The sequence below is a fragment of the Grammomys surdaster genome, unplaced genomic scaffold, assembly GCF_004785775.1.
Source record: "Grammomys surdaster isolate TR1022 unplaced genomic scaffold, NIH_TR_1.0 185, whole genome shotgun sequence".
NCBI lineage: Eukaryota > Metazoa > Chordata > Mammalia > Rodentia > Muridae > Grammomys > Grammomys surdaster.
Genome location: NW_021604630.1, coordinates 8,788,553 through 8,807,807, shown reverse-complemented (window position 1 = coordinate 8,807,807; position 19,255 = coordinate 8,788,553). Strand labels below are relative to the sequence as shown.

The 19,255-nt window shown below is 36.5% G+C and overlaps 1 protein-coding gene and 1 pseudogene across 1 annotated transcript in view; one reads left to right on the top strand and one right to left on the bottom strand.

Annotated features, from left to right (window-relative positions):
- Nrg1 (neuregulin 1) overlaps positions 1-19,255 on the top strand; it is a 1,037,838-nt gene that overhangs the window by 250,979 nt on the left and 767,604 nt on the right. The gene's annotated exons all lie outside the window — the stretch shown is intronic.
- On the bottom strand, positions 13,965-14,615 carry LOC114621959 (annotated as a pseudogene).

The window sequence follows — 19,255 nt, the reverse complement described above, 5'->3', positions numbered from 1 at the left end:
CTCCACTTTTACATATTCAGCTGAAGCCCTGGATCCCCCCCTAAGTCTAAACTCCAGCACCATGAAGAGACAGACAGACAGACAGACAGAAAGAAAGAAAGAAAGAAAGAAAGAAAGAAAGAAAGAAAGAAAGAAAGAAAGAAGGAAAGAAAGAAGGAAAGAAAAAAAGAAAGAAAACCAAATCCAATGCTCGGGTCCTTTTTGTAAAATGATTCTGAACATCCGCAGGAGAGAGACCAACATGCCCTCCCATATCCTGTCACTCCTGGAAGCAATGCACAGAATCCAGAAAACAGCCTCATGTTTTTGAAGTTGTCACAGGAAGTTGGCTGCTACACAGAGGGGTGGTTTTGTTTTAAAATACATCCAATGTGACAGACTATGGCTGATGCTGGCAAGGACAGTGTCGTCTGTGTTTGTGAAATGCTTACTTCTATTTGAACTTCCATACTTACAAAGTATCTCCTTTTATGGCACATCCTTTTCCTGTCTCTTTGTTTGTCTCCATGCTCCTTGATCCATCACTTAATATGTGATTTCCTCCTGGAGTCTTTGATCAATATGCACGGCTATTTTCATTACGTGTAGAAGCTGAAAGGGACATTGGCTGGTCATCCAGTTTATTGAATCATGCCTATGCTTTTGGTACAACTTTCATTTTATGAATGAAAATTCCCATGATGTTTTGGATTGCTACCAATATAGGTGAGCAAATATGTCCTTTGGGTGTGGCCCAGGAACTTAACTTGTGCATGTTGTTTAACAATGACTTGTAGTAAAGTCTCAACACTTGTTTTTTTGTATGCCAATACTGAAATGTACAGTAATATATGAATTATATTTTATGTGTTGACTTTTGAGAATGGAGGCTTGAGCCCTTCAATTTAGAGCTCAAATGCCTTTATTGGTTTTATTAAATTGTCTCTCAGTTCTCAATATACAAATGACTCACTGGAGGGCAAAATGTGGAACCTTGTGGTGACCCTGATGCCATTCTGAAGTACGGGTCTTATTCATTTTGTGTCTTTTGACTCAGGCTTGCCCTTCTAGGGCATCTCTAAGAAAACAAAACAAAACACAACAAAACAACAACCTAAAATGAGCATACACCGAAGGGATAGCATGCCCTAGAATTTCAATTTTCATGTTCCCTGGGACTTTTTTATTTTCCAGGGAATCAAAGAACTTGGTCTGCAGCTATGTATGTGATACCCTTGAGGGGTAACAAAAAGTCAGTTTGTTTCCCTTCCCTCAAGAGCCTAGGTTGAATGGATAACTATTGTGTTTGTGAACATGGTTTTAGGAGGATACCTGTGTTGTCTCTCAACATACACTGATGGAATTTAGACTGGGAATGGCTAGTCCTGGGTAGCTAGACTCCTAGGACTAAGTTCATTCATATTTTCTTCTTGAGAGTTTCTTTCCCTAGAATGAAGAGTCCTATTTGACAAGGTACTTAAGAAATGAAAATTCTTGATTAATTATTGTTACCCGAACAAGGAATAGAGGTCACCCTTGTCTGAGTCCATGTGGGGATGATGTAGAACTGCTAGCTGCAGGTTTTCTGCACTTGCTGGTTCTAGGATCTCACAGCAGACTTTAGTACCCCAAGAAGGGTTTTAGAGAAGATTCAGATGCTCATATGAACTAATTTCTGGTTTGTGTTTCAGGGGTGAACTCTGGTTCTTCTTGAGAAATCTGGAAACTGACTGCTTTAGTCATTTTCCCTTTTCTAGAGTTTTAATGCATAAACACATACTATATGTCTATGAGGGAATTCTCTAGAAAAACTGGAGATGTATATGTATTTCTTAATAAATTTTTTTGGAAGAAAAATTTTGACTTTTGGGAAAGCCATGGATATTCATGTAAAGTCTGTTCATCTAAACATACCAATGTGACAATAATAGTTACCTACCCAGTTCTGAATATTGAAAAAAAATGACTATTTGGATTGGCAGTTGGAAACTGATCCCAGAGCCTTTGTTCAGTTTAGAAACAAGAAGCATGTTCTAATTTGATAGTTCATGCAGCTTTACATCTCCGATTATTTCATTTAATAAGTATTTTAAATGTAATAGTGAATATACATTAATTGGTTAAAATGGAGAAAAGACTCCAATGATACTTGTATGTGTATTTTTACACATATTATATATGAGTATCTGACATTGGACAACCAATTGGTGTACTCTTTCCTGAGAAGAACTATCTCTACCATTTCTAGCTTTCTTCAGGTGTCTGCCATTCTTTGTGTAGAGTTGAAGGAACATGAGCTTTCCCCCATGAAGTCCAGCATGTTCATTGGTGTCCTTGTCCAGCTCACTTTTGGTCAGTCATGTTGGTGACAGATTATGATATAGGTTCTGATATTAGGAGGCACACTCTCACAGCAGACTCCCTGATCACCTGACTCTTACAAAGTACACTGTTTCTTAAGGACTCACTGAAACTGACCATTTTATACTTTCTTGCAAGAGACTGGCATTGTTGCTTTTTAAATTGTTTGGGAGACTGAGGAATTGGGTTTGTCAGTTAAGGCCAGCCTGGGCTGTATTGTGAGCTTTGGGCCAGTTTTGGGTACAGAGTGAGACTGTCTGGAGATAAAAAGAGAATGAAAGAGATGGAAGGGGAAGGAGGCAAAAGAATGAAGACATGAGAGAGGAAGAGAGAAGATAAAGAAGATGATGAGGAAGAAGAGGAGAAGGAGGAAGAGGAAGAGGAAAAGGAAGAAGAGGAGGAAGAGGAGAGACTGCAATTAGCATTAAGACCACAAAGAAATAAACCTGACTCCAATAATGTTCTGGATGAGAAGAACAAAAAATAGAAATAGACTCTTAAAATATATTTAACTATGTACTAAGGGAATATAGATTGTGGACAAATAAGGCATGGAAGCAAATGATTTTTTTTTTGTTGCAGAAGGCCACTTAAACTTTAATGATACCAGCAAAGATTTTCATTGATTAACTGCTAAGCATTATAACAGGCAATATGTTTTATGACATATATCTGTCTAGAACAGAAATGCAGTTATATGTGCCTCAGGGATAGAGATGACTTGGAAATCATCTGCTTTAATACATCAATACTTCAATTGTTTATAACATTCTATATAAAATATAACACTGTACCAATTATTTTAGTCTTTCATTCTATCTATGTATCTATAGTATAGAAAAATAGTATTTCTAGTACTATGATTAGCATATATGTATTTTTACATATAAATGATAAGTAAGCTGGCTAAAATAGGAGATCTTATAAATATATATATATGTGTGTGTGTGTGTGTGTATGTGTGTGTATGTATAATATATCATATATTACATATATGTATAATATCCACGTAGCTATAGATACTAGAGCTAGATTACTAGGCATCATATATTTCATATGGTAAGGACAATGATAAATACACACAGTAGTAGAGAGGCTATGCCTAGAATTACAGACAGTACTACTATGAATATTGTATTTGCCCCCAATATATTAGGCTTGCTGAAAAATGTTACTGCTATCTGCCACTCCAGAAGCTTATACTTGTACTTTGTTTTGTAACTTATGTATTTCCATATATTTCCTGTAATACTATGAATGCTATCAACTGGAGCTGTGGTTCTTATCAGGGATAGGTCTCCATTTGAGGTGTTTTAACATATGGATGGGAATTTTATTACCACAATGATTGGTAAAGGAAGGGATGCCAGATGCCCTGTCAATGTATTTGAAAATCTTGCTCAGAAAGAAATTACCCTGCTTCTCATAAAATGCTTGAGTGATTCTCTGGATTTGCATGTAAGTGAACAACCTGTTCATAATTGCCTGAGCTGAGATTTAATTTCTCCTTAGTTATAAACACAAAGTGCTATTTCCACCATTTTAGCATGCTCTGAGCTTTCCAGAAAGATACTCATGTAAATTGATCATATTTCACTTCCGTTGGTTCAGAAGTTCTCAGACACGCTCTCTGCCTTTCAGGATGGATGACATATCCAAAGGCCATTCTGCCTGTGATCCTCTAGTTACAAATACAAAGTCACCCACCAGTTTTATGCAGCTTCTGTTGTCATATTACTGACAATCATCATGGATACAGGCATCAAGTACTTTATTAAAATTCCTGCTGCTTTTGTCCAGTTCTTCATTTATTAGAATGCCTATCTTTTATTCCAAATGAACATCCTTTTATGTCTCTTTCATATTACACTTAGAGAATTATTATTGATATTTAAATCATTTACATAAGTAGATTATATTCTCTAAATTTTAACTTATTTTTTAAAATTAGTTTAACTAAAATTTGTAGATGGTCTAACCTACTATAGCTTGTGATAATGAAAGAAAATTAATCTACATTTACAGGTAAGACTGAGACATCGTAGGATAGATTGAAAAGGCAAGCCACTATAAAAAAATCACCACACTTGGTACTACAGTTAGAACTTTGGGATGAGGCGAGGCATGACCTGTGATTTATGGAAGGATATTATACCATTCATAGCTGTGAATGTAAGCCTGTAATAAAGGCCTTAGTTTAGCTCCTTGAGAACTGTTCTGCTAAGGATCTTCATTTGATGTTATCTAATGTCAAGGTCACTTCTTCATTGTAATTAGACACCTCCTCTGGCCCCTTCTTTTGCTGTGCCAGTCTGTAAGCAAGGTAGGCATTGCAGAATTATGTAATATAATCATTAATTTGACAGTCAGTCATCTTTACTGTATTCTACTACTAATGACAAGTTACAGATTGCAATTACTACAAGGTAAGAGGATTGTCAAACAAAGCATGGTGGCTAGCACATAAAGATAATGGGCCATCAGTCTAGCTCAACCAGCTTCAGTGATAGTATTGGATGTTGAGACTGAACTCTTGTGTTTTAGGTAGTAGCTATAAGTGTTTCAGTTTGCTTAACAGTTACTTTATCCCTCATTTTGAAGGCCACTGAAGTCAGAGAGGAAGGAGAACTGGATGAATAGCAAAGAAGTCTTTTTATACTGTGAAGTGCTTGGTCATTCCATGTATATTTAAGTAATGGGATTTTTTTTTATAGCATTGGATGTTGTGATGTGGTAGTGGGCCATCTTCATTTCATGTAACTTAGTCTCATTCTATCAGATGACCAGCTGCTTCCCAAGTTATTTAAATTAGAGCCAAGGGAAAAAGTGGCAGAGATCAACAATACAGCAGCCTAAACAAAACCTGAAGAACTACAACACCAACCCACAGACCAACAGACATACTAACACGGAAGCAGGAAGTTTCCCAGAGCCCCACTCATTGACAAAGAACTGGAGGCAAAGAAGAAATGCTGATAACAGGAGACATAGTCTTTCCTAGGGATGAGCTCCTTAATTGGTCATTCAATATGAAGTGGACAACACTAATCAGACTCAGCAGGGTGTGTGTGTGTGTGTGTGTGAATGTGTGTCATCCACACGAGGGATGGAAGGAGGAACGAGAATGGGCATAATTATATTTCAATTTAAAAAAAACTAAAAAAGAAATAAGAGAGGAAATATTTTAAGACTTAAATGTTATATTTATGCTGTAAGTATTTATTGAGCTCCTGTTGTGCATTAGGCATTGTTTAATGTATCAATTAATTCATGGATATGTGTGTGCATGTGTACAAGTATGACGGCCAGTGTAATAAGTTGTATATGTACCAAAATTTGCACGTGGAAGTCAGAGGTCAACTCATCAGGAACGGTTCCTCTCTCTCTCTCTCTCTCTCTCTCTCTCTCTCTCTCTCTCTCTCTCTCTCATTGTTTTTTGAGGCAGGAGCTCTCATTTGCTTGCTCACTGTGCTAGTCCTAGGTTCTTGGCAATTTTCTTATCGCTGCCTCTCTCATCTTCCCAGGAATACAGATATGTACCACAACATCCAAATTTTCATATGAATTCTGGGGATCAAATATACATCATCCGTCTTGTCTTTCTGGTTGTAACTATTTCACCTGTTGTGAAAGCGGGTAATTGTTTTGAAGTGAAGGAGAGTGAGTCTACCCCTGCGAAGCACATAGTCAACATCAGACACAATAGCATCCGCTAGGTCTTCTAGCATAATGTATAGTGCAAACGAGGTGTGACAAGAATGGGATGGGAAATAACAGTTGTTGTACGTGTATCTCTGTTTATGAGCTCTTATCTGACACTTGTTACTCTCAAGACTTTCAAAAGCATCCACTGCATATAAGTGATCAATGTTAAATGTCTTGCTCTCTTGTCAGACAGTTATAAATGATCTACCATGGGAGAGTTTAATATTTAACCTGAGCCACGAAGTTATGCAAAAGTTATAAATACCAAATATTTAACTAATTGCTTGAGGGAAAAAATCTCTTTGGTTATGTGCAGTTCGTTTTTACCACTGTCATTATAAGTTCTCTCAACCATCCTCAGAGCTTCCTGTTTGTTATTTTCACTATGGTGAGCACATCCTTAATTGCCCAATTATACAAAAGACTCAAGCAATTCAAAGGAGTGCTTTGGCTTGACAGCATAAATAATCTTCTCTTTGAAAATATGTGGATGGAAATATAAGCCAATTGACTGGAACATACATACTTATCTATTTTGAACTTATCTAGTGTATCCAGTCACATAATTCTTGCCGATGGATGATGGTGAATGAGGAGAAGAGTCTCTCAGCCATAGAGCAATTTAGAAACTAAATTAATTCATACATTCATGTAACTAATAAATGTTTTAAAGTTTCTATTTCAGGCTCCAAGAATTGAAAAATATCAATTGATGATCATGCATGTAATGTTTGACAAATCTAGAAAATAGGTTTATTTGGGGGAAGTTTTTCTGCAGAGCAAGGAGAATAACCTAACTTTTATTAGCATCTCACAGATACACTTTTTCATGAAATAGGAAGTAGGGGAGTGGGTTACCACTCAGTGGAACATTCTTGCATTCTACTGTTCAGTTGGTTGTAAGGTACTAAGACAGTCGCCGTTCACTGTACTGATTGAGTTGAATTCCTGTCAATTTTGTGGTATTTATGAATCCTAGTCTTCACAACAATAGGCTGTTAATTAATTCAGATGCTTACATTCTTTAACTATGTAGACTCAATAGAATTTTGGAGTTTCTTGCATATGTAATTATTCAGCACTTTTTTTGGTACTCAGAATAATTATGCAGGTACATTTAATTTGTCTGCACCTCTCTGTTCTTAGTTTATTCCTTCTTCTCTTTTTAAATCAATTCTTTTATTTATTTATTTATTTCCCAGATGTTGCCCCATCCAAGTCCCACCTCCCAGAGCTCTTCATCCCACCTCCTCCCCTTTGCCTTTGAGAGTGTGCCCCCTAACACATCCCCCTTTTCTAGGCATCAAGTATCTACAGGATTAAGTGCATCTTTCCCACTGGGGTCAGACAAGCCAGTCAGTCCTTTGCTACATATGTACCAGGTCCCTTGAACCAGCCAGTATATGCCCTTTGGTTGATGGCTTAGTCTCCTGGAACTTGATGGGTGTTTTTGGCAGTCTCTGTATGTAACATTCAATCACTAAAAGCTTGGTGGCTCTTATAATCTTTTCTTGTCCTTTCATGATGTTCCCTGAGCCAGGGATAAAGGAGCTGTACTGCAGATAGATCTACTGTGATTTTATCTCTCCTTAGTGTCTTGGTGTGATTTTCTGTAACAGAGAGAGAGAGAGAGAGAGAGAGAGAGAGAGAGAGAGAGAGAGAAAGGCAGAGATGTAAAGAGGAGACAGAGATGGGAGGGTTGATGAGGGGGTTATTACTACATTTATCTGAGAATGTAACAATAATTAGAATGTAGTTAAGAAACGTTGCTGGTCTATAGAGTGGTTCTCTTCTAAGATCCATGAATTTACTAGCTCTGTGCTGTTGACTAAGCTTCTACTACCACATATGATTCCCTCGAGTCTGCTACCAGTCTCCCTTTCTTGCATATGGCTGCATACATAAGACCTAAACAATGACAATAGCAATAGGCATACTAACATGGAAATGGAGGAATCTCATGGGGTCGTATTCCCAGACAAAGTATGACAGGTAACTAATGTCTGTTGGAGATGGAGAATTAGTCTTTCCTTAGGGTGAATCCTCTGATTATTTTTCTAATACAAAGTGAAGAACCTTGAAACTATATGTACAGAAACAATGAAGATTAGACTCAGTAGATTGTATTTATATTTTTTCATATATATGAATATATACATATCCATATATTTGTTTATCAACAATAAAATAAAAGAGGCTATTAATTTGATGGTAAGGGGAGATATGAGGTCTTGGAGTGGGGACATATTTGGAGCTGGAGGAAGGAAAGAATAATGGGAAAGTGCTATAGATATATTTTATTCAAAATGTATTTAAATTTTTAAAATGTTATTGTGGTAAATGAAGAGGCCCCTATCCATTTTCCATTAATATCAGATATATTCAACAGGATAATAATATAGGTCTTCTTGGTTTCTGGTTCTTCTTAAGAGTTTCTAAAAAAATATTTTTAATTGAATGTATATATGTATTCTTTGTATGGACAAGTACAGGTATATGGGGGTGCCCATGGAGGTCAGAGGCATTGTCTTGGAGCTGAAGTTTCAGGCTGTGAGCTGCCTCATGGGTGCTGGGAACAGAACTCTGTAAGAACAGTACTCACTCTCATCTGCTGTCTCTGCAGTCCCAGTTTCTCATCCTCTGAGATGTTAGGAACGCTTTCTTGCAAGTTTTTAAGGCCACTGTGTTTGACACTAGTGAATAATATTTTGAAATCTTATGTAAAATAAGCTCCAGTGCTTTAATATTCTTTGGACCCTGGAGGGAATAATATATAATGAAAACTCTAACTCAAAGAAACCATGAAAGGTCTTTTGAGGGGAAAATGTGGTAGGCATAGTTCTTCTATTGCTCTGCGATAGAAGACAGAGAGTCTGTGGCTATTTCATCTTCTCTAAGTAAAGGGCTGCAGAAGGAAGGTGCACATGGCCAGATAGCTGACCCACAGAGAGGGCTCTTTCCTGCTGGATTATCTTCAGTTATCTACCTCACAAGATACCTTGGTGCATTTGTCTTTTCCAATCTCCACATACTGTGACCAATCCCTTACTCCAGCTTCACTTTCTGCCCAAAAGGTATGTGAGCAGTTATCCATGAAATATAAGTGCACGTGTGTAACTATGAAGAGCATACCTCTGAGGTCATCTGACAGCCGGAGCATATGAAGCCACATATTTACTTTACCACTTTTTGATTGTTGACTTAACACTTATTTCATTTTAACTCTTTATAGACTACATAGAGTAACACATTCAATCTACTTTGTGTGCCTTTGGAATATGGCAATTTACATATTTTTCTTACTTATAGAATAGTCAATGATCTCATTGACAAGAATAAGTGTTTAAAATATACTGTAAAAAAAATAAAATAGAGTGTGGGCCAATGTAAGAGAGGGAAGAGAGCGTAAGGAAGGTAAGGAACTTTGTGACAGCATTTCAGAATAACTGAGTCCTTGCAAAGTTTCCTCTCAATTTAATATCCTAGTTATTGGGGATAGAAAGTTTTTCAGTGATCTAATACAAGTTAAATAAGGGACAAATCAAAATAGTTACGCATTGTTTTCTAGAATGTTTTGTCAGCTTCTGGATTTAATTCTACCAGTCGATGTAAGGTCACACAGCACAGTGTGACTTTGATAAGGTCCAGGTAAGTGCCAAATCAGAAATGAATATTTCATGCTCTGAAATTATTGTTTCTAAACAAATGACTTTTTAGGTAATTAGGTTTTAATTTTCTCCTTGATATCTCATAAGGGATGGTTGTGGAAATCATGGTGGAGTATATTAATAGTTAAAGAATATAATAAAAAAAGTCTGACATGTAGAGAGCTAAGATCCTGTTTATAAAATATATTTAGGTACAGAGGATGTTGTGGTGAGCAAAGCAGCAGCCGTTAGAGAATGATCACTGCCTAATTTTAGCTTCTCTTTGGATTGCTTTTTTTAATTGACAAGTTTTGTATTAGACTGCCGCCTAGACTTCTATTTGACTATCTAAATAAGATGTCCAGAATTCACCATTCATGATTGGATGATATGCATATGTTCTGCTCCTGTAATCAAAATGGTAGTTTTTGTCCAAGTAAGTGTATATGTAGGTACAGGATGCAGAAGACAGTGTAACACCAGCATCCATACTGTATCTGTAGGTAAAAGATGCAGAAGGCATACTGTAACATCAGCATCCATACTGTGTAGTGTAGGTGCAAGATGCAGAAGATATACTTTAACATCAGCATCCATACTTGCCTCAAGTGGCAGAGGAAAATAAAATAACTAGAAAAATAAAAAAACATAGGAAAATGAAGTATTGTCCACTTGTTTCATAATCTAAATATGTTAGAATAAATAGATAAATCATATTTTTCTAATTTCATTTTTCTTTTCTTTCTGACCTTCTGCTCCCTCCCTACTTGCTTTCATTCTCCCTCATTTCCTAGATTTCTTTGGGTGGCTTTAATATTCTAAGGTCAAGAAATGCTCTTACCTTAGACTTTTAAGTGTCCAGAATTAGGAGGGTATGCCTTGTGGCACCCACATTTTATTAAAAATATTTTCATTATGTCACTATACTTCTTAATTCATTAATTTGCTTGAATTAGTATGTAATAAAATTGGGTTATTTATTGATATTAAGGAGGAAAAGGATGCACTGTGAAGATAGTATAGCTTAATGCAAATCATTCATATAGGCCAGGAAATGTAGTCAGTTAATTGGAAATAAGAAACTATATACATAAAGTTTTTCTGTTATTAAATTTTTTTCCTTGAGAAAATAGTAAAAATTGGAAAGGGACTGGGTAGATGGCAAAGTGGATATAATGTATTGTATTCCTCAGTAAAGAATACTAAAATTCATTTCTCTGTTTTCCACATCTAGAGTTAATGAAACAGATTTTCAAGCTTAATTTCTAATTACTTTGTGGCTACAAAAATAATAGTGTAGAATATTATGTTTTTTCTCATAGGAAACATATATTTTCCTTATTAAAATATGGACAATATATAGGCAATTTAATGAAAGCAAGTGACCACTTACAGCCCATTTTCTAGAGACAACTGGTGTTAATGTTTTAGTATAGCTACCTTTTATCTTCATTGTTAATTTTACACAGCCTTTTTAAATATTTGAAAATGCTTAATTCTTTGTGTGATTACAAAGTCAATTTAAGATCAATATTGGAGAAAAGTAAGCAAACTGTCAAAAAGATACAAAGAAGATTACTTTAGGTTTTTATAAAACAGTAACAATAATTTGTTGATGACAAGGGTCAAGCTCGGTAAAAAGTGGAGTAAATCTAGTCTCAGCCATAAATTCACTGGCTTTATTTGAATATATTTTGTATAGTTATGAGGTCTAAGTCTAAAGCAAAGCCTTGGGTGTGTTCTGTGGGAGCAATGCTGATTGAGCAGAGAAATCCATTGGAAGCAGGCAACCCTAGCATCAGCTTGGGTTTGGATACATGCCTTTGGACCACAAATCTGAGATCTGAAGAGACCTCACCTCAGGCTTTGACTGTTGCTTCCTGAGGATGACTAAGGGCGATAGAAAGTAATCCCAGCTGCAGGTGATCGTCTTTGCCACGTGGATTTCATGGAGAAATGACATGGTTAGAGTGAACTGCATACCCTCTGCTTGGCTTCCTGTCCTCTCAAATGTTCTTCTAGAGACTGGCTTCCTCATTTTCTCATCACTGTAATTGCTCAGGATATCTGTGTCACTTTTCTCGGGTTTAGGTCAGCAAATGTAATCAACAAATGGTTCCCTTTAGTATTTCCCAGTCAGTAGTGGGAGTCTGTCTATTACTTTTATTCAGTTTCCTGTTCCAGAAAAGGCTGAAAATAAGCACCCAGAAGGATGCAGTAGCAGATGGTTCTCCTGTGATCTAGCCTAATGATTCAAGAGATAAGATTAATAATGACAATCTTATATAAGAGAACAGCGGACTTAACGTACGCTGTTTTAAAGCCTCCTAGTCCTTCTAGAATAAGACAGGGAAGGAGACAATGTGAATATATAACACATCAATCAATTATCAGTCTAAGCTTTTTTAATTAATTGGTTATTTTATATATTTGTATTTCAAATGTTGCCCCCCTTCCCAGTCTCCCCTCTGCAAACCTCCATCCCATTCTCCCTTCCCTTTGCCTCTAAGAGGGTGCTCCCCAACCCACATACTGACCCCTGCCTCACCCCTCTAGCATCCCTCTATGCTGGGGCATCAAGCCTCTAAAGGACCAAGGGCCTCCCCTCCCATTGAAGCTTTTTGTTAATATGTCGATGTTTTGCCTGCTCCTATGTGTGTGTACCACAGGCATGGCTGGTGGCCAGAAGAGGGTATCAGATCCTATGGTACTAGAGATATAGATGGTTGTGAGCCACCATGTGGGTGCTGGGACTCAATTCTAGTTTTTCAACAAGAGTAATCAGGCGCTTAGCCGCCAAACCTCTCCAGCTTCAGTAGAGATCATTTTAATTTTTAGTTATCACTATCTGGGCTTTAGTCTTCAACTTGTGACACAGATTTAGGGATGCTGTGAATAGTTTTCGAGTAGAAGTCTTCCCTCTTTGAAGGGCAGTACATAGCTTGTCCCAGAACTAAGAACAGAAAAGACAACTCTACTGTAGGTGATGGTTTGTAGCAGAAAGGGCATATGAGAGGAAACACAAAACAGGTTCATAGAGTGTGGAGAAGTTTCAGTGAGGTTTTCAAAATAATTCAATTCTTAGAAACTTCGATCTCAGAGAAATGAGGGACTTGGAGTCAATTTGCCTGAGGAAAAATATATGTGGTCATCTTTAATGAGAGTCTAACATGAACAGTTGTTGGATGGGAAATATGGACCAGCTGTTCTGAAACTATATTGGGAATGGAGATAGCTTTTATAACATTTGTATTATTAGACAAAGGGGATATGTTCCAGTCATAAGAATTAAATGTTAGAAAGTTTCATAAGCAATACCAAATCACACTGTTAAAACTGGGTTAGTCATTTCTGTATAGATATTGAAGGAAATATGCATACATATATTGTATATATAAAAATATTTGTGTAATACATAAAGATTACACAATCTATTGCATATATATGTATGTATGTGTGTGTGTGTGTGTATGTGTGTGTGTGCAGATTAGAATATTGAGTATATAAGTTTATTAACTCTACAGTCGCATCTCCATGAGAAGAGTATGAAGTGCCTTCTGGATACTGTTCTAGAAGGGACAGGAGGACATAGTCACAGCCTCATTCCATACAAGCTGCCGTACAAGGTGGTGCATTTTTCAGAGAAAAGATAACAGTGTGACTCTTCTCTGTCTGCATTCTGAACCCGGACAGTTTGGACATTTACAATTTGCATTTTTCCTTTGTTGACAGAAAAGTGCATCAAGAAGGCTATGTATTTCTCTGAGAGCAGTGATGCATTTCACAGCATTTACAACAGTCCAACTGGCTTTTTGAGGCTCTCAGAGTTCTGAATTGTCTTTTCTTGAATAGACTAAGGCATTTTTTCTTTACCTTTTCTACTTACACTGCAAAAAATAAAATACACAAAAAAACAAAACTATAAAAAAGCCAAAACCAAAAAATGAAAATGAAAATAAAACCAAAAAACCCAACTACTTTAAAAATAGTTATTGCATCGAATAGTTACACCTCTAAGTTTGTTTTTTTCCCACAAAAAGAAAAATAATAAGCAGTAGAAATCTATAAAAAGATGCTTTGGATACTCTGGGAACTTCTTGTGGGCAGATTTTATTTGCCCACATCATTAATACATCTGTTATAAGCAGGATGTTTTTCCTCTGCTGATAATTCCTTTTGAACTTACGTGCCTATACCTCTTTTTGATGAAAAATATTAAAATGAGAATAGAGTATATAAGGGAATCTTAAAGTTCTATATTTTTTTCAATATATATATAAGTCCTTTATTGCCCAAATTGTACTTGTGATCAGGATCTTGTTTCTGGAGCTAGGAATCTGAGGCCTCACTCGTCAGCCTGCTGCATGGTTCCCTTCTCAGACACATAGATGACATCCAAAAACTTTCTGATATCTTTGTTTTTAACTGTTGTAGCTTGCTGAATCAGAGCCGCTGAATTTGAAACAAGTTCAATATCCTTTCCTTCAAGGATTAATTCATCCTTCTGGGCTTGGGAGACAGAACAAGCAACACCTGTCCTCATCTGAACCCTGCGGATGTATTTTTCACCCAAGAAATTTCGGTTTTCAACCAAAGACCCATTCTCCTGAATAACGACGTTGATGGGGAAGTGAGCGTACACAGACCTCATCTTGTAACGGAAGCCAGTGTAACACCCTTGATCATGTTCTGAACATGACTGCAGATGGTTCTGACAGTGGCCAGTTCCTTTCTGTTACCCCACCATTTGTCAACCCGGAGCCTTTTCTTTTTCTTTCCAAGAAGACTCAGCTCTACGTTGATGTGATTGAAGTCCCTCCGCAGAGTTCCCCTGAGGCCCTTCACAATGACCGTGCGCCCCTTCAGAGTGATGTCGACATTTTCCAGAATGTCGACAGTCTGATTGCTGAGAATGGTCTTCATTCTCGCAGTAGATGGGGCAAAGAGCAAAATTCTATATTTTAAACAAAGAAGATTCAGAAGCATGGCCTAATAGAAGTGGAGAATTTGACTGTATTCTACTCCTCTTACCGTGCAGCTGCGTGACTTACTGAATAGCCATCACTGAACGATGCAATTAGAAGCTCAATGGTTAAAATATAAAGTCTTTTAAAGAACCAAAATATCATGCAAAGTGATGGGCTTTATTATAGCATTTTCCACACCTATCTGAAATTATTACTTGTCTTTTTTCATCCTCCTTTTCTGTTGTCCTCTCCCATCAACCTGTCCCCCTTCTGCTGGTCACCTTCCATCACCCAGACTGTCTTCTGCTTTCAAGTCATGTACATCCCACATCCCTCTTTCTTCCAGGTCCTCAGACGTTCTCCCCATCTTTCACTGTACACACACATACACACACACACACACACACATGCACACACACGTGTGTCTGTGATGGCTATACAATGTATATGTGTGGTGTGTATATATATACGTTTGTATGTATGTATATAAACGGATTATGCATATGAGATAGAATGTTGATATATTTCTTTCTGAGTATGCTTATTTCTCTTATTATAATCATCTTGAGTCAAACTATATTTCAGAAAATGTCACCATTTAATCATTCTCTATACATGCATAAAATTCTATTGTGCCTATGAAGTAAATTCTCAGTAGCAACCCTATTTTGAAGATGAACAAATGATAAAAGGAAATGGGATGGATTGGTGCAACGACCCTGTAGGTGAGAGTGCATGTCTCCATGCCTAAGGACCAGGGTTTGACCCTTAGGCTCCCATGGTGGAAGCAGAGAACCAGCTGCACTGCTCTCAACTTGTGAGTTGCTGTTATACCCCACCCCCACACTCAATAAATAAGTGTGATAAAGTCAAATGATGTAACTTCATAGTTTATTGAAAAGGGATATAGGTAGTAAAAATCAACAAACAAGCAAATAAAAAACCAAAAAACCAAAAAAAAACAAACAAAGAAAAAGACCAACCAACAACAACAAAAATGTTCATTAAAATGATACTCAAAATTATTAGCTTTTAGGAAAATGTAAATTAAAATTATAGTGATAAATCATTATAGGCCTATTTAAATGTCTAAAATATAAAAGTTGTTGGCCAAACAAAATCCTGGCCAAATTCTGAGATACCACATCACTCAGACATTCTTATGAGAATTTAAAATGCTATGGCCACTCTGGAAAATAGTTTGGAAATTTTTATATACTATGTCCACATAAATAGTTCATCACTAGTCTACCTAGTCAATAGCACAGAGAAATAGAAAATGTGTTCACACAAAACTTATTGACTCATGATGATACATTTAGAAAGAATGTTTGTAGTAGCTAAAACCTGAAAACAGCCCAGATGTTCTCCACTTAAACACGAAATGTTGAAGTGCATGTTTTGGAATAATATTTAGCAATATAAAGGGACGGAGTACTGGCATTTGACGCAGCCAGTATTAATGTATTTCTGCAGAGAAAATTTTGCTGAGTGAGGAAGTTGAAGGCTCAGTCCCCCAAACTTAATGAATGATTCTATTTATAGAACAATCTTGAAATAGCAAAAGTAGAGAAATTGGCAAACATGGTGGTTGCTAGGTGAGGTAATGAGTCGTGGGGGGAAGGAAGTGGCTGTGACTATGAATAACGCCACTGAGAAATAGTTGTGCTGATGGACCTGTCCGCATGCGACAAGGTTGATTTCTGCTTCAGGGGTGCATGTCACACGTACATCTTTATGTTTCCATTGCAACAGCTGGGCAAGAGGTACACAAGGTATGTGTGATTGTTTATGGCTGCCTACATAATTCTACGGTTCTTTCAAATCATCAAGTTTAATTAAAAATTGACATTACATAGATACCTCTTGAATATCAATATTTCTGATCTAGCATATAATAGATAATTTATGTATCTAATATATAACATCCTTTCATGCATAAGAAAATAAAATATTTTAAGAGAAAGGACAAATCCATACTTAGTTGATTCATGAATAATTATAGACAAAATTTGAAATAGTGCCCTTTATTTAAAGAATAATTAATGAATAATCTAGATAATAAACATGCCATTCACAAAGATTCCCAATTCTTTGGTTTTTGTTTTTCCCCTTACAGTTATTTGTGGTCTTATGACCATGAGATAGATCTATACTTCCTTCCCTACTTTAGAGTAATTCCTAGTGTCTGAAGCTCCTTTGCTGTCTTCATGTTTGAAATGGGGTGTGAGACCTTTGCAGAAACATGCAGTTGTTTACAGAGATGGTTAATACCACATAAATCAGCTTCTCACTTGAAAAGTACAATAAAATTAATATGAAACTCTTCAGTTTTTCTTTTTTCCTGCATGATATGTTAGCCATTAATTGACATTCTGGCAGTAAGTTAGATATAGAAGGTATTAAAAAGTAAACTTCTAATACAATTTTCAGTACATTTTCATTTGCCTAGAAAATATAAATATGGGAAATAGTGAAGATTCTTTTATTAATGCCCATACAGTATAATTCTGAATTTGACCAACCTCATAGATTTTATTTTGTAATTTAAATATATAATTTTCTGAAGGTATTTACTTATGTTTTAGATAATCATGCTAACAATTGAATTGATTATTTGTATTATATATCCTCATTTGGTGGAAGATTAATATTTCTAACATATAAATATTTTATAAATGAGAAAAGAGAGTATCTTAATAGAAAAATGGCAAAGCTGCGATTGTAAATATTATAAACAATATATGGGTACTCAACAACTTATTAAGGAGGAGTTGTGGGCTGGAGAGATTACCCAGTAGTTAAGAGCACTGACTGCTCTTTCAGAGATCCTGAGTTCAATTCCTAGCAACCACGTGGTGGCTCATAACCATCTGTAATAGGGTCCGATGCACTCTTCTGGTGTGTGTCTGAAGACAGCTGCAGTGTACTCATAGAAGTAAAATAAATAAATCTTTTTAAAAAGGAGTTGTAAAAACAAACAAAATCTTTTTTTTTTTACTAAAATAAATTCTTCCACTAAAAAACCAAAGACCATCATAAGGACAACAGGGATTATTTAATATATGGTTTATAGAAATATGCGGAACAGCTGGATGACATATTTAGGATTAATATTTCTTGTTAATGTCATTTATCTTATTTTGAATCAGGACATATATTAATGTCTGAGTGAAAGTTCAGGGCAGTGTTGCCAACATCTATGCTGCTCTGTGACTGAGGTTCTCACTCACAATAACATTGTTGTAGAGATATTTGTAATTTGGGGAGCCTTAGTACCTTCTAGCCTTCCAAAATGCATTTCTAGTAAAATTGGTTCCTGTTAAGGAAAGTTTTAATAGTGGTGTTAAGTGAAAGATTCAGCTATTAGTTATGGCTTCTATTGCCATGACACACTATGTAACAAAAGCAGCTCCAGAAGGAAAGGATTTTTCATTTTATAGATAACAGTCCATCATCCAGGAAGGCAGTCCAGGAACTTATAGAAACCTGGAGGCAGGAACTGGAGGAGAGGCTCTGAGGTGGTATTGCTTACTGGCTTGCTCCCTATGGCTAGCTCAAGCTGCTTTCTTATAGCACCCAGGAGCACCTGACCCAGGGTGGCACTGCCTACAGTAAACTGGGCTTTCCAATATCAGCCATCAGTCAAAACTGCACCTCAGGCTTGCCCACAGGGCTAATCTAATTGAGGGCATTTTCTCAATTGAGGTTCCCCTTTCCAAATGACTCTAGCCTGTGTCAAGTGAACATAATATTAGTACGGGGCTCTTATGGATAGTATTAATTTTGACAGGGTGACAAAAAGGTAACAATTTCAATTTTGTTGAAGCAATGTAGAGGAAAGAGTTGCAGGAAACAGCAGGGAGGGGGAGGGGAGATGAAAAAAACTGTTACCTTGTACCTACTGTTTAGAAAATTCATTGTGTATTTGCAACATTGTTAATAATAATAAAGAAAAGAGTTCATTAATAGAAGAATGTTCACATTACATCACCACATAGGGAGATCCATTCAGGCATATAATTATGTCTCTGAGGTGTTTGCTTTCATAATATGGAAAAATAAGCATAATGCTAGTTGATTAAGGAAAGAGTCTATGTTAAAAAGCTGTAAGAAAATATGGTAGCAGAATTTACTGCTAATTGATTGATTCATGAAGCATTTTTTTGCTTACTCTTTTAGTCTGGCATATTGGTAACGTTCAGCATACAGCCTCTGTAATCAGAAAAAAAAACCCATTATTTCAATTTTCTAAGATTTATATATGGCACTAGAAACACTGATATATCCATGCTGCTAAAATAGGTAATAAAATATCATGGTATTCCTGAAAGAAAATCTCAGCTTTGTCTTTTTGTGCAGTATTTGTCACCGGCTAGATTTAGCATTATTTACCTCCTAGAACTGAAATGATGGTGGGTCATTTATGCGGAGGGAAACACTAAAGATTGTGGTTGCATTCCCACTGCACTGAAGGGCCTGACGGATTCTGGTCGTTTGTGCAGTCTATCAGCATTTACATTTGCACTGATCCTTTTTCTTCTCTTCTCTTCTCTTCTCTTCTCTTCTCTTCTCTTCTCTTCTCTTCTCTTCTCT